We start from the raw sequence: 15,924 nt of genomic DNA, 5'->3' as shown, positions 1-15,924 counted from the left end.
GGACGGGAGGACAGGAGCAGTGGTCAAGATCACAGGTCCATCAACTCAGTACCCATGGGCTTCTGTGACCGTCACAGCCCTTGGTACCCTAGACACTGTCAGCCCCCTAAGCTGCATCATGCCAGTCCGGATCCCTGAGGTTTCTCCAGAGAGAAGCTTCTTCCACTGTCAAAGCTTCTCATCCCATTTTCTATACTCAAGTTTACAAGTACTGCTCAGAGATCACTGATCATTTCCAGGAAAAGAGGACCAAACCATAAGTATCTGAGGCGAGGAGCTCCTGACAGCACAAAAGCAAGAAAAAGCATAAGGAGCCCAACCCCAACCCACCCCCACCCCCCCGCCCAGCCCTATTTGTTCAGAATGGAAATGGCCCCTAGTCCTTGAACCTCAGGCACTGACCTAGGCATGTCCCAGACAACAGTGACAAAGCCAGCCAGCACCTCTTCCTCCCTCGTCAGCCTGGTCCAGGCTGCTCCTCTCTCCTCCCTGTTTGGCCACCTTCTCCACCCGAGACCCCCGGCCCCAGTGGCCATCCGCCTTCCACTGCCTAACGTCTCCTTCTCTGGAGAACCCAGTAGCACACAAGCTCTTAAAAAATGCCCCTGCACCTCAGGCTTCTGAGAGTCCCCATAGCGTGTCTCAGGGTGCCCAGCACACAGCACCCTCCCGACCATCCCCCAGCCACAGCTGTGTGTGCTAGGCAAGCAGCCATCAGGAAGGAAGGGCTCCTTTCTCCCTGTGACCTAACATCCCAGCAGGTGCAGTAATAGAGTAATGGCGGTCAGAGGGTGGAGTTTTGTGTCAGACTTCGCTTGGAACCCTGGCTTTACCACTTGCCGTGTGACTTTTCAGGCAGCTTTTTGCTTCTCTCTGATTCTGTTTCCTCCTGTATAAAATTGAAATCAGAACACTTACCTTATTCTATTGCTGTGAGGACTGAGTGAGACTGGCACACGTGGTTGCCATTGTCATTAGTAGGATTTGTAGGTGGGCCCAAACCTGAGTTCTGGAGGCAGCAGGACCCCAAGTTGCGATTGCTCGGGCCCCAGGGTGGAGGGCTGCTCTGGGCTGCATTTCATCTTCTTGCCTCTACTCTCCCCTGAGCCTTTCCTAAATCCCTCCTCCCTCACCACCTCTCCCTGCCTGTCCCAGGCATTGTCGGGATCACCTCTCTGCTCACCACAGCCTCTCTCTTCATTCGGAGCCCCCTCCCTGATAACTACCTATGACCTTTGAGAGACCAAAGCTCCCATCAACCCAGGACTGCATTTTTTGACCCACATTGCTCCAATGAACTGGACAAATGAAGGAGGGTGATCATATTCCAACTCAAGACACAGCTCTCGGCTCGCCTCTGTGCTTCTTATTTCACTGGCTTCCCCCAAGTTCAACGTTTGAAAGTCAAGTCAGAAAGGATCCAGAGGAGCTCCAGCCCCTCCTCTTAAGCCGGGACTCCCCGACTCGTTCATCCCTGGCCCTGCTGGGCCTCACCCAGAACCAGCTGGCTTCCTTGCCACCAGAAGTGGATAAGGGACTCTGGGTGATAGTGGGGAGGTGAGTGCGGGGAGGAAGGGTGTCTTGATGTCTGGCAGGAAGGGACAGAAATGTGCTTTTGCAGGACACCATCTGCATCTTCACAGAGCTAGGAAACCAAGGAGAACCATCTGGTTCACACCCCCGTTGCCTCTCCCAGTGCTGGCTCTGTGGGACCCACCTTCGCTCTGCCCCAAACCCTCTTCCTCACGTACTGCCTGGATCCACGGAGGACAAGGAGAGACGATGGCATGGCTGTAACCCTCACCCACGGGCCATGGGGGGGCCTCGGCTTCCCTGACCAGACTGGGGCCACTTACATCCCCTCCTTCCGGGGCTGTAGTTCCTCTGAAATAAAACCTCTCTTCACCTTACAGAATGGTTAGACTGACGCTGCACCTGCTATGCTCCTGTTCCTCTGTTCCCATGTACGACTCTAGGCAAGTTTTCTGTATAATCCTAAGTTGTCAGAGGGAATGTCATGTCTCTGGACTTGTTCCCACTTCAGGATGAGTTAAGGCAACTTGACTGGTGCCGGGAGATTGAACTCTGGGACAATAAGACCCTGAGGCCCAATCCTGCCCATTCTGTGAGAGAGTTGCCAGGCAGTGCACTTGCCAGGCCCCCTGCACTTAGCCCCCTGGAGGAGGGTGGCCGGCAGGATTCAGACAGCCTGCCAAGCGCCACCAACCAACCTTCTGCACCACTTGCCTTCATCTCTGTCCTGTGCCTGCCGTGGGTGCAGGTGGTACCGGGCTTCACTGGGGCAGCTCCTGGTGCCTCTGCCTTTTCCCTTTTCTTACAGGGCTTAGTGGGTACTTTTACATGGGAGGAAATAAAACCCATACCTATACTCCTGGACACTTTGGTCATGGAGGTTTAAGACATCTTTTTAAATTTGTTTTTAATTTTTTTTTTTTCAACGTTTTTTATTTATTTTTGGGACAGAGAGAGACAGAGCATGAACGGGGGAGGGGCAGAGAGAGAGGGAGACACAGAATCGGAAACAGGCTCCAGGCTCTGAGGCATCAGCCCAGAGCCTGATGCGGGGCTCGAACTCACGGGCCGCGAGATCGTGACCTGGCTGAAGTCGGACGCTTAACCGACTGCGCCACCCAGGCGCCCCTAAATTTGTTTTTATTTAAGAAAGAGAGAGAGCATGAGTGGGGCAGAGAGGCAGAGGGAGAGAAAGAATTTTAAGCGGGCTCTAGGCTCAGTGTGGAGACCCATGTGGGACTTGATCCCAGAACCCTGGGATCATGACCTGAGCCGAAATTAAGAGTTGGATGCTTAACCAACTGAGCCACCCAGGTGCCCCAATGATTTGTGTTCTGGATCTAAGTAAGCAAGTCAAGGTTAAACAGACGCCTGACCCTCCTCACAAAGCCCTCTGTACTCTCCCCCAAACATACAGGCCCAAGCAAAGGGAGAGGCCTTCTCCAGGTGACCAGTTTGTACTGTTACCCACAGTTGAGGAGGCCGTAACTCAAACCCAGGGAGGTGTCTCTTTAACTCTTCTTCAGGCAGGAATCCTCAGGCAGGACAGAGTCCTGGGTAGAGGGACAGAAGCGGAGTGGAGGATGGCCTTTCCACCTTCCTGTTCCCAATCTCCAAAAGGCAAGATCATTGAAAGTAGCCACATGCAGGCTATGAAAAGGTCAACATTCTCCACATAAGTGAAATTATTGTCCAACAAGCATATTCAGATACATTCAGGATAAACCCACTTGTCATGTATGTTCTTATAGATAATACGTTCTGCTTCTTAGCCCACTTGTTGGGCAGCCCTGAAGTCTGCCTAAAGCTTAGGATACGAACATCCAGCCAGGATGTTCCAACCAAGGCAGAAGTCACCCCTTATTCCAGAGGACTGCCCTCACAACGCCAGGTGAGGTCACTTCCCACGAAGTCCTTTACCAAGGGTGGCTGGTCCCTGTGGGAGGCTTTGCCCAGGCCTCCAGGAAAGCCCTTGACTATCCCACTTCCTCTGTATTCTGTTATCAATGCCCACCCCTGTTCTACATACACACACATCACCACCACCACCAAGGAACCCAGCCACAGCTAAGAGAGGAGGGTAGGTGAGGCAGCCCTCTCCCCCTGACTGACTGGCTCCCACCCAGTGGGCAGAACAGTTCCAGTCTTCACAGGGGTAAAAGTCCAGAGACTTGGTGGCTGGATCACACTGGACATTTGACATCACCTTCCCTTCCAGGTCTCCGCAGAAGACGACGTGGCTCATCGGGCCCTGGCCCCAGGCCCCCGAGCACCTGGAGGAACGCTGTGCTCCAGTGCTGGCCTGCCGGCTCCTGCATCCACTTCAACCCATCTGATTTCTACCTGTCCTCCTGGGTTGGGTTTTGCCTTGGGCCACAGTTTTCTGCCCAACAACATCCTTATTTCTAAAAAAAAAAAAAAAAAAGACCTCTGCCCTTAGAGGATTTGTGTGCTGAGTCTAATTACCCATCTTGGAATTCTAGCGGAGGCCTGACCCTCTTTACGATGTCCTCTGGATTCTTTTTCCTTAGGTATAGAGCCTGACCGAAGGGATCCACGACAATCAGAGGTCAGCAAACCCCAGGTCCCTGCATTCCAAGGGTCTTACCGGCACCCTCACCCTTCTCCTGCCTCTATCTCCCTCTCACCCCTCCCGGCCCCCCAGTACCCCCATCCCAGGAGGAGTTAGGTACGAGTGACAATAAATGAGGAGGAACTCAAGAGAGAAAAATTAAGAATTCAACACTTTAAATAAGGGAGAAAATGGTAACAGAAGAAGTCCCTGAGATAGGCATTGGAAGGATACATCAAAAACTAATAAAACTGGTTTCCTTTGGGAGGGAATGGGGAATCGATGAGATGGGAGCAGACACGCAACTTCAGGGTCTGCCTGGTTGTATTATTGTGAATTTTGTGAATCCGCATTTTGAAACGAGTTTTTTCCCCCTGAGTTAGAGTACACCAGGACCGTGCCCGAGAATAGTGCATGCTGGGTAGTTGCATGCAGGTGCGCGCGCAGCGGCTGTGGGCGGGGCCCCGGGGGAAGTCTGTGCTCTGGTCTCCACGGGAAGAGACGCTGGGTTGTCTGGCCGCCTGGGCCCGTTGTGAGCCTTGTAAGATGCTGCCACGTTTGAATCCCTCCACTCTTGGGGCTGGAACACAGCTGGCTGCCGTGGGGCCTCCCAAGGGACCCTCCACAGGCAAAGGGCCTTCTCGGCTTTGAGTGGGAAGCAGTTTTCTCTCCACCAGGCCAACGACGGGAAGACGAAAGGGAAAACAATGTCAGCCAACAGCGGTTCGTATCATAATACATATATAACATAAGATTTACAATTTTAACCATTTTGAGGTGGACGATTCAGCGGCATTAATTACTTTACCAAGCTTGTGCGACCATCACCACTGTTTCCGAAGCTTTCTGCCACCCTAAACAGAAACTCTGTAACCATGCATGATTCAATTATTTTTAACAGCTATGTTTTATCTCTGCATGAAAACGATCCTTTCAGGGGGGCCTCCTGGTGCCCTTCCTGCCGGAAGTCTGAGGCTAAATAAAGCGGTAGGAAGGCAGGGTGATGAGGGATCCTCTCTTCCCTGCCCCCACTATGGAATCTCCTAAACAAAACGTGTCTTCAAGGAAACTCCAAAGATAAATGTGTTGGAAAGTAGTTTTGCAGCCTATCCGGCCGGAAAAGTGGGGGAGGCCTGGGCAGGCAGCATATTTTAAGACAAAAAGGAAGAGACTTTGAAAGGAAGAGACAGTGGAGAGACAGTGGAGAGAATGAACCAGCTGTAAGAGTAGGTGCAGTGGGTGGCTGCCAGCACGCTCAGGTCCTGGGCTGTGCCAGCCAACTGGATGGACAGCAGGGGCCTCATGCGGACCACTCGGGGGTCCCCAGGCAGTAGCCGTGCATGAGGGCAGCCTCACTATCCTTCCTGGCAGCAGACCTTGGGGGCCTGCTCTGCTGAGCAGCCACCTGTCCCCTTCATGTGTCTCATGGTCCACAGCGGGTGGAGCACTAGCCACGGAGAGGGGAGGGAAAGGGAGCAGGGAAGGAGCACACTAGCATTGCCAGACTTCCGCCAGGACCCAACCATGCACATGTTTGAATGTTAATGGGGTTTATGAACCCACTGGGATTCAACATAAATGCGTGTGTATTGGGTATCCAAAAAGGGTCCGTGCCTTCCCCACCAAAAAGGTAAAACAACAACACCAGGAATTTTCTAGATCCTGTTCATCCCACCTGGAACGACTTTTCAGTTGCAACTGCCGCCCCACACTCCCATCTCCACCAGTGCAAATTTCCCCTGTCCTTCGAACCTTTTCCATGATTCAGTGTTTTACTCCTCTGTCAACACTTGCAGTAAGCTGTCCTGTTTTCTGGATAGCCAGAAGAGCATTCTAGGTTAGAGCACTGATACTTGGGGTGCCCTCTATTTCCTTGGCAGACAGAATGTTCCTGGAGGGCTGGATTCACCACCACATGAGCCCCGGCACCTGGTGCAGTGTTGTGCACACGCTTTGCAGTCAGCCAGAGTCTGCTAAAGGAAGCAGGATGCATTTCTCCCTTTCATTAGGCCGTTCTTAATATTTTTAAAAAGTCAGGTGTATTCAGAAGGGGAGAGAAAGAAATAGAATAATACCATAAATACAAGAGGACTAGACAAATCGAGTTCAGGGAGAGAAGAATGCCCCCCCTTCCCCTTTATATGTGTCTTTTAAGTGGCATTTATTTAGTTCCAACACTTGAGAAGGTGAAATACTGGGCTTTATTTAGCCCAAACCACATGATGATGGCAGGGATTTAATGAGGTTATAGGCTGCCTCCCTGGAAAACATGATCCCACCGCCAGTTTGCAACAAAGTAGGTAGCTGGGGAATCTGAGCAAGGTCCTAGGCTTCCTGGTGGGGAGCACCCCTTGGACCATTCTCAGAGCTGTGACAGTCTTCTTCATCTGCTCCTGGATCCAGAGCACAAAGTCTGGACCATTCGAGGCTGTGCTTCTTTGGTAACATCTGAGTCTTCCGGTTTCTCCATCACCTCCTCGCTAAGCTCCATCTATTTTGGGATTTACTCAGCAGCCAGGACCAACGCTGACGAAAGGAGCTGGTCATTTATTGGTTCTTCCAGTGTGACGCTTCCTGAAATCAGCTCATGCAACCCCCCTGCCCCCATGCCTCTTGCTTTGATAGCCAGCTGTGAACAAGTAGGACTCTAAAGGCTCCCATGTGCAGCTCAAGGCTTGGCTTTTCTCAGATGCACATTTTTCAAGAGTCCCAGACTGACCTGGATGGAGTGGCACCCACCGTAGCCTCTTAAAGGCCTTGGCGTTGAAACGGGAGCACTGCTGCTCCTTGAAGTTCTCTGAGTGGTCTGGGCAAGGCTGCAGACACACAGAGCCATGGCCGTTTCTCAGGACTTGGAAGTCTCCTGCCACAGCAGTGGCCACAGTGGCTTTGCCCTTAGGCAGGAGCGTGGGGAACAAGCAAGCACGTGTACAAACCAGAGCCTACCTCGTAGAGACTGCACTGCCTCCCCTGCCCGAAGCTCTGCCCAGCCGGCCTCATCTGCTCCCGACCCCACAGAGGCCCTCGGGCTTCTGGAAGCGCTGAAGCGGCCCTACCTGCTGCCCACACACCTTGGCTGGCGCCTGGAGGCCTATTGTGGCTCTGGGGACACGGGGAGCAGAAGAGTGAGCTGGTGACGGAGGAGGATAATACTGTGAATCTCGTGGGTAGGAGGACCAAGTGAACACCAGAGGGAAGCCTCCCTTCCAGGGTGTCCTTCAGCCCCTCCTCCTTCAGGCCTCTGCCAGGCTGCTGGTCCTGCCCCTCTCAGTGCTTTAGACACTAAGCATGACAAATTTGGGGGTGCAGATGGGGCGTACTCTGAGACAAGTCCAGAATGCTGATAAAGCTGCAAACTGAGGCAAACGGCACTTTTTCATATCACAGGAGAGTTCAACAGTAGTTTCTTTTACTTACTTATTTAACTTAAAAAAGTAGATATATAAATGATCTAGAGCATTGTATTCGTTTTAGGTCTACGACCTAATGATTGGACATCTGTATATATTGCAAAATGATCACCACAATACATTTAATTAACGTCCATCACCACATATAGTTATAAATTTGTTAGTGTTGTGTTGTGATGAGCTTTTTAAGATCTACTTTCTCCTGGCAACTTTCTGATACATAACACGGTGTTGTTACCATGCTGTACATCAGATCCTCATGACTTATTTATCTTGTAACTGGAGGTTTTCCCTTTTGAAAGTCGATGGCAATTTAACTCTGAATGCAAAGCTCTACTTTAAAAAAATTATTTATTTATTTTGGGAGAGGGAGAGAGAGGAGGGAGAGAGGGAGACAGAGAATCCTAAGCAGGATCTCACGAACTGTGAGATCATGACCTGAGCCGATATCGAGTCCGACGCTTAACCGACTGAGCCACCCAGGCGCCCCAAAGCTCTACATTTTTACCCTCCTCTTGCCCCCCCTCCCCAATCTATGTCTGTGATATCACAGTAGGTTCTGTGCAATACTGGGCTTCTCTAGTTCACTTGCTAGGTTTCTCCACAACAGAATGAACAGTGGCCTAAGGCTCAGGATTTCGGTTCTGGCCTCAGTTTGTTTGTTTGTTTTGCTTTGTTTTAACCATTTTTTAAATGTTTATTTTTGAGAGAGAGAGTGCAAGCAGGGCAGAGGCAGAGAGAGAGAGAGAGAGAGAGACAGAATCTGAAGCAGGCTCCAGGCTCTGAGCTGTCAACACAGAACCCAGTGCGGGGCTTGAACTCACAAGCTGTGAGATCATGACTTGAGCTGAAGTTGATCTAAGCCACCCTGACACCCCCTGGTCTCAGTTTTGCAGTGACAACCACATGGTCTTCACTTAATCCCTCACTTAGTCCCTCAGTTTTCCCATCTGTAAAGTGAAGGGTTTTTTGTTTTTTTTTTTCAACGTTTTTTTATTTTTATTTTTGGGACAGAGAGAGACAGAGCATGAACGGGGGAGGGGCAGAGAGAGAGGGAGACACAGAATCGGAAACAGGCTCCAGGCTCCGAGCCATCAGCCCAGAGCCTGACGCGGGGCTCGAACTCACAGACCGCGAGATCGTGACCTGGCTAAAGTCGGACGCTTAACCGACTGCGCCACCCAGGCGCCCCTAAAGTGAAGGGTTTTGACTATATGACCACTTCAGTCATTTCTTTGTAGTATTTCATGCCCTCCTTTCCCTACAGCCTCTTGACTTAGAGGCTTCTAGGCAAAGAATCTTACAGTCAAAGTGTAAAGAACCTATTGGTTATTCAAGTGTTGTGGGAGGTCATTGAGAGGATGTGACCACTGGTTGACCCATGAGCTGGACCTGGGCACCTGGAGGCTCCTCACCCCTATCCTTGTCCCTGGAATCTGGGTTCCACTTGCCTTTCCAGCTCTCAGAGGTTGTCCCAGGGACAGAAGTCAGAACATTTCCGTAAAGAAAAAATAACTCGGTTGTCAGAAATCTGACTCAGGTGTAACTTTCTGTATGTTGCATTTGTTACATATTCAGTTAAGTGGCCAGAAACTGTCATTCCCTTGGTTCCCTCTGCGGCTGTGTCCACAACTTCAACCGTGTGACCCAACTCCGATTCCAAGGGTGAGCCAAAGAGCTTGTGAGCTGACGTGTGCGGAAAAGCCAAAAGGGCACAGATTTTGAAAAATAGCCATTAGTGAGTAAGGCTAACGCAGGCACAACTGTTCATTCAACTAACATTTGTTGGGGAACCTGGTGCCAGGGGATAAACATTGTTCTAGGTGTTAGAGAAATAGAAATGAAAAGTGCACACCTGCCCTCAAGGAGTTTCTACTCTGGGACAGAGAATGAATGCACATTTTCACAGGTAAAAACCTTCCAGGGATTTGCTTGTCCTGGACTAAAACATGTAATAGGAGAGTAAGTCTGGTGGTCTCAGACTGGCAGGGGCAGAGACAAGGGTTCATCAGCCCATGAAGTGTGGCACAATGACTTTAGGAAGTTGATATTAGCCTCAGCACTTCTCTCCGGCCGGATTCTGTCCTCAGCTTAGAGAGGAAGAGTGAGATTACCAAGCACGGTGTCTAGGTCAGTTCAGGCAGCTGTAACAAATTATCATAGGATGTGTGGCTTAAACAATTCTTTTTCACAGTTCTGGAGGCTGGGAAGTCCAAGGTCAAGACACCAGCAGATTTCGTGTCTGCTGAGGCCCTGCTTCTCAGATCATAGAGAGCCATCTCTTCACTGTGTCCTCACATGGTGGAAGGGACAAGAGAGATCTCCAAAGTGTCTTTTATAAGGAAACTATCCCATTCATGAGAGGTCCACCCTCATGACCTAATTACTTCCCAAAGGCTCCACCTTCTAAAACCATCTCATTGGGGGTTAGAATTTCAACATATGAAGTTGGGGGGGACACAGGCATTAGGTTTGTAACAGATGAGTTCTAGGTCAGTGGGGGCAAGAAACCATTGATCAAGGTGATTTGTAGGCAGTGAAGACAGATTGAAATTCAGCCAGGGATGGGTGCAGATATTCTGAGGACGTGCTAGGTGAAAGGCGAGAGCCTTGGGAAAGCAGACATAGACAATGTGGTGAATTAAAGAGCCAAGAGGAGAAAGAAGATAGGCTATAAGACTTGCTCCTGGCCATTAGGATCATGGAGTCCTAGGCTCTAGAAGACTGTCAGAGGCCGTCACATCTATTCCCACCTCAGTGCACTTCACAGAAACTATCTGACAGGAAACAAAAATGCCCAGTTTTGAAGACTAACCAGGCAGTCCTGGAGTCAGAGGTGTTCATCACACAGCAGAGCCAGCCTTGGCAGACCCCGCCCACCCCGCTAGTGTTTGGCAACTGTTATGGAGTCAATCACCTGCACAGGTTCAAAGGCAAGGGCCTTTGTCTTCTCAGTCCTTTCAGAAAACCCAAGCCCCTGCTGCTTCTCTGCAAAAGGAAGATGTCTGAGCTACAGAAAACATGTAGGCAGAAGGCACTTCAAAAATAAAAGGGGTTGGGCTCCTGGGTGGCTCAGTTGGTTAAGCCTCCAACTCTTGATTTCGGCTCAGGTCATGGTCTCATGGTTGGTGGGTTCTGGCCCCGCGTCAGACTTTGTGCTGACAGTGTGGAGCTCGCTCAGGATTCTCTCTCCCTCTCTCTCTGCCCCTCCTCCTCTTGCACTCTCTATCTCAAAAATAAATATTTTTTTAAAAAGGAGGGGTATAATTCCCACTTGAGTGTCAGTTTCTTAGACACTGGACCCACAGGCACTAACTGGACTAAATGAAGAAACCCCAGGAGTGGCCACCGGGAGGACAAGATGCAGGTCTTGCCATGGCTTTGTGCGTCTACAAAAATAATTGCGTGTACAGGTGCTGGACCGTATGTAGCACACCTCGGTCACGCAGGCATTTGTGTCTGTACCCCGCACAGCTCACAGCCAAAGCCCTGGCACTGCATTGCCTTGGCTGTGGCCAGGAGGCCAGAACATGGCCAGCCCGTGACCTCTTTGAGGAGGAGAAGAATGTGGACTTGGTATGCCTGGGCAGGGCGGCCACGGACAGCATTGCAGTGGGATAACCAATCCGGGCAGGCGTATGCGGCGAGACTGATTCCCTCACCACGTAGCCACAGCCCACCAGGCCATTTTCAATTATCTGCATCACTCCAGACCAAAGCAACCAGTGCTCACTCCACTTTTCAATATTTAAAAAATGTCAAGTTAGAGCAAATTGCAAATGACAATGCATAGTTGTGTGTGTGTTGGCATGTGCGTGTGTGTTTTCCACAAGGGCATTTCTACTCCTTCCGTAGGCATCTGCTGTACGCATTCGATAGAGCCTGTGATTCCAAGATCACTGGGCATCAGAGGATGAAAAAGAAAACTGAGTGAAAATGGTAAGCAAAAGGTTATGTGCTAATTTTCCCCCAATACAGCTGCATACTCTTCCCTCCTGTAAAATAAAGTTGTTTGCTTTTGCGTTTTAGTATGGTTGTTTTCTCTGGATGACTGAAGATTCCTTTGAGTTGATGCTTACAGGTGGGGTTGGTGTATGGAGAGCTAATTGAAACACTAAGCAACATAAATCTACAAGTTCTCATCCTTCCTCTATATATGGACCTGAACAAGTCATCCCACTATTTTTTTTTTTTAAGAGAGAGAGAAAGAGAATGAGCACAATCGTGTGCAAGCAGGGGAGAGGGACAGAGACAGAGAAAATCTTAAGCAGGCACTACACTCAGCACAGAGCCTGACATGGGGTTCGATTCCATGACCCTGGGATCATGACCTGAGCCAAAATCAAGAGTCGGATGCTCAACCGACTGAGCAACCCAGGCACCCCAAGAGAGATTTTTGGGTAAAGTGTCATGCCATTATCATTGACAATAGAACCAACACGGGAATTCAGTAACCAGAAGCATATGATTACTGTTCACATTATTTAGTAATGTGTCTGGTGAGTAATTATAGCCCCACATCATGTAATAAAATTACTGTCGATAAGCAGAAAGCTAGTGGGGCGCATTCATATTGACCTTGTTCAGCCAAAGACAAACTACATGACACAGAAGAGATTATTAAACTATGTGGAATTTAAGAACTAAAACAGATGAACATAGGGGAAGGGGAAAAAAAAGAGAGGGAAGCAAACCAGAAGAGTCTTTTCACTATAGAGAACAAACTGAGGGTTGCTGGAGGGAGGTGGGTGGGGGCTGGGCTAAATGGGTGATGGGGATTAAGGAGGGCACTTGTTGGGATGGGCGCCGTGTGTTATATGGACGTGATGAATCAGTAAACTCTACACCTGAAACCAAACGTGTTAACTAACTAGAATTCAAATAAAAATGTGGAAAAAATAGAAGAGATTATGAAACTGACTTGTAGCATACTTCTGTACTAGCATTCAAACTAGATGTTTTTTAAAAGGCTCCTGGAAATGAAATAATTACTGAATATTTGCAGTGTAACACCACCAATTTGGCAGGGGTTGCCAATAGCCGTCTTGCTTATGTAACTGAACTTGGGTGCCTTGCCGGGAACACTCGTGTTCAAGTGTCCAGCAGCCCCTGCCTGACTGGATGCAACATCCATGTGGTTTCAGCCCATCTCACCACCTGGTTTTTATTCTGTTTCTGATCCTCAAAGATGCTTTTTTTGTTTTTGAGCCTGGCTCTGTATTTTTAAAGTTCCCTTGAAATATTTTATCTATTATTCTTATGTGTTTGGAGTTACAGAGGGATGTTAACTCAAAATGAGAACCTAAAATGGCATCTTAGGTTAACACGACAATACAAGACATTACTACATTGATGGTTCATCTCAAATATTGATCTGTATTGATATTAGAAAATTAGGGAACCTGCAAAGTGTCAGACTACAGGTCAAAAAAGACCGTGTCTCGATTTTAGTGTTTGTGGGTATGCAGGCTTTGCCAGGCCCTAGAGTCATATCCCATGTGGGTGGATTTCTCAGTAAGGAGTGCCCAGCACCTGTACAAAACGGGATCTGTCCACTCTGTTTCCTTTTCATAAAGTAGCGAAGGGTCATTCAGTAGCTTGTATCATTTCTTCATGTAGCTTGATGAAGGGACTTTGTTAAAGAAAAAAATATTCAGTGACACTTGTTAAGGATGGTAAGGCAGACTTTATTCAGGACCCTCCTGATAGGTGTAGGGAACATTGCAGTGGGATTTTACAGTGGGGGGGTGCAGTGGAGGGGGGAGAGCTCAACTCTGAATACAGCACGGGCAGGGAGGAATTTATAGACAAGGGGCAGGGTGGAGGTCGGTGGATGCATAACTACTAAGAGGAAACATCAGGGTTGGAGGAGGGGCGGTTCTGGTTAAACTGTCCTAACAGGATTCTTGCTGAAGACAGGCTGGGGTGATCAGACATCCCCTGGAGGGAGCCAGATCAGATATGAGGGTGGGGGTTCCAGATTAAACTGACTTAGAAAGGTTCTTGCTAAAGCTGTATTTTATAAGAAAGTGCATAGATGAGCCTACGAAAAGGCTGAGGAGCCTAACTAAAGTTTGGTCAAGAATCTTTGTCAGCTTCTGTATCAACCATTCAGTTACCCAGATTGCAATTTCAGACTTGACATCATTTTTATTATATACTATTTAAAAGTGTAATTCCCACAGTAAGTAAATCATTCATAGCACCTCTCTTCCTCATCAGCCAGTTTTCACAGTATGGAGGCTTCAGTGGGTTGCAATTTATTTGAAGTATGTAACATCTTCTAGTGGTGAATTTATGTATTAAAAAATCATGTTGCTGCAAACCTATTGCAGATCTTGGGAATGACTATTCAATTCTATGTTCTTTGCTTTTAGCTCTTTGGCTCTTGAATGTATTGTTAAATGAGGGCAGTTTCCTGTCCCATCATTAATGACACAGGCCACTTCTATACACTTGCTCTTTTTGGAACTGACCAAGCATCAGTCGACTGAGAAAAAAAGATTTAGTTTTGGTAACACAAGACAGCTAATTGGAATAAGGCACATTCGTCGACATCCATAAGAAGCAAATGGAGAAGCAATCACGGCTGCATAAAGGAGAAGGGGAATGCCAAGAAATTTGACATGAATATTGGCCAAGCCCATTTATTTCATTTTTTTAAAGTTTATTTAATTACTTTGAGAGAGACAGAGTGTGAGCAGAGGAGGAGCAGAGAGAGAGAGAGATAGAGAGAATCCCAAGCAGGCTCTGCCCCGCCAGCATGGAGCCTCATGTGGGGCTACAACCCATGAAACCATGAGATCATGACCTGAGCCGAAACCCGGTGCAGGACACTTAACCGACAGAGCCACCCAGGCGGCCTCATTTAATTTTTTAGTAGAAACAAAGCAAAATGCCCTGTGTTTGGAAGTCAGGGTGCTGCTTCTTTCTTTTATGACCGGATGGGACATACATTTAAATGGCTTATAATCTGATCTGCTGGAGCTTTGTGTTGATAATGCCGAGGCCAAGTTTGGGTGCAGGGGAAAGAAGGCTGCCATTGCAATGGACCAATGGTGGCAAGCATTATGTCTTCTTGCCAGCTCTGCCTTATTGCAGTGTTACTCAGGCTCCTGCTTCCCAAGTCCAAAATATGCTTTTTGGTTCAGGTACGCGCTCCTTAGCCAAGGGTAAATTTAGTTTATGAGTTTCAATGAGAAAAGTGGGAGATCATCTCCTAGTACAGGAGCCAATGTATGAATTTTTCAAGATATCAAAACAAGCTAAAATAGACACGGCAGGTAATACTGGAAAGCAAGGCATTGACTCTATTTTTACGGATTAAAGATTAGAAGATACCGGTTGGTTTACAGATAGGGCTAAACTGGGCAAGCTGGTTGTGGTATCCTCTACAAGAGAAACCTGGGACCTCATCAGGTAGCCGGTCTACTGGGGACTGACTGTTGCCCATTTCAACTGATGGCTCAGAGCAATTTTCAATGGGTGGCTCCCTCCATTCTTAAGTCAGTGCAGTATTTAGGGATCGACCCTGGCTGCACAGGCCTGGAGGGCCCCTGACTGCTCGAAGGCAGCTGAAGGGGTACACGCTGAGCCATGCAGATCAAAGTAGCCAGGGACCTGGAACAGGGCAAGTGTCTGGGGAGGTGAGCTCACAGGAGTGAGCTTTTGGGGCTACGTGGTATCTAATTGCAAGCCTTAACCTATATAAATGCGCATATTCCCGTAGAAGGCACAGGGGAAGAATCTGGACTGCCTTGCCAAGGCTGGATGGGAGGGCTGGCCAGGGTGTACTCAGTAAGAGACACCTGCAGGCCTTGATTGCACAGCGGCCCATCAGGCATTCTGTTCTCATGACTGATGACCCTTTGCAGCTGCTGCCTCAGAGCGGTTTTCAGAAGGTGGGATCCGTAGGTGGCAAGGCTACACAGGGGGCCTGGCCCATGTTATACAGGCTTGGAGGACTGGGCCTGCCCAAGGCCAGCTTATTGGTGCATAGTGTACATGAGCGGGCTGGGCAGCTCAGCGTAGCCAGGGACCTGGAGTAGGGCAATGCTGGGTGAGGTCAGCTCACAGGAAAGGCCTCGAGGGGGTACTTGGGATTTGCCTAGTTCCAAGCCTTACCTACACAAATAAGCATACTCCCCTGACCACAGAGCTACAGAAAACTACGTTAACAGCATGGGATGGTCAGAGTGATGCTGACAGGCTGGTCTGAGGACCCAGAGGGGGTCCTGCAGGATGGAAATCAAACATGAGCCAGTAGGAGGTGAAGGCAGAGTTTATTGAAGATACAGGGAGGGCAGATACAGATGGACCATCCAGGAGCCTTGGAAAAGGAAGGAGCATGAGTTTCATCTTTGGGGTCTGGTGTATGTGTTGTTTCAAGCATCCAGTTAGAGCAAGGTT

The sequence above is a fragment of the Panthera pardus genome, unplaced genomic scaffold, assembly GCF_024362965.1.
Source record: "Panthera pardus isolate Hobbes unplaced genomic scaffold, ASM2436296v1 HiC_scaffold_21, whole genome shotgun sequence".
Taxonomy (NCBI): Eukaryota; Metazoa; Chordata; class Mammalia; order Carnivora; family Felidae; genus Panthera; species Panthera pardus.
This window is presented reverse-complemented; position numbering follows the sequence as displayed.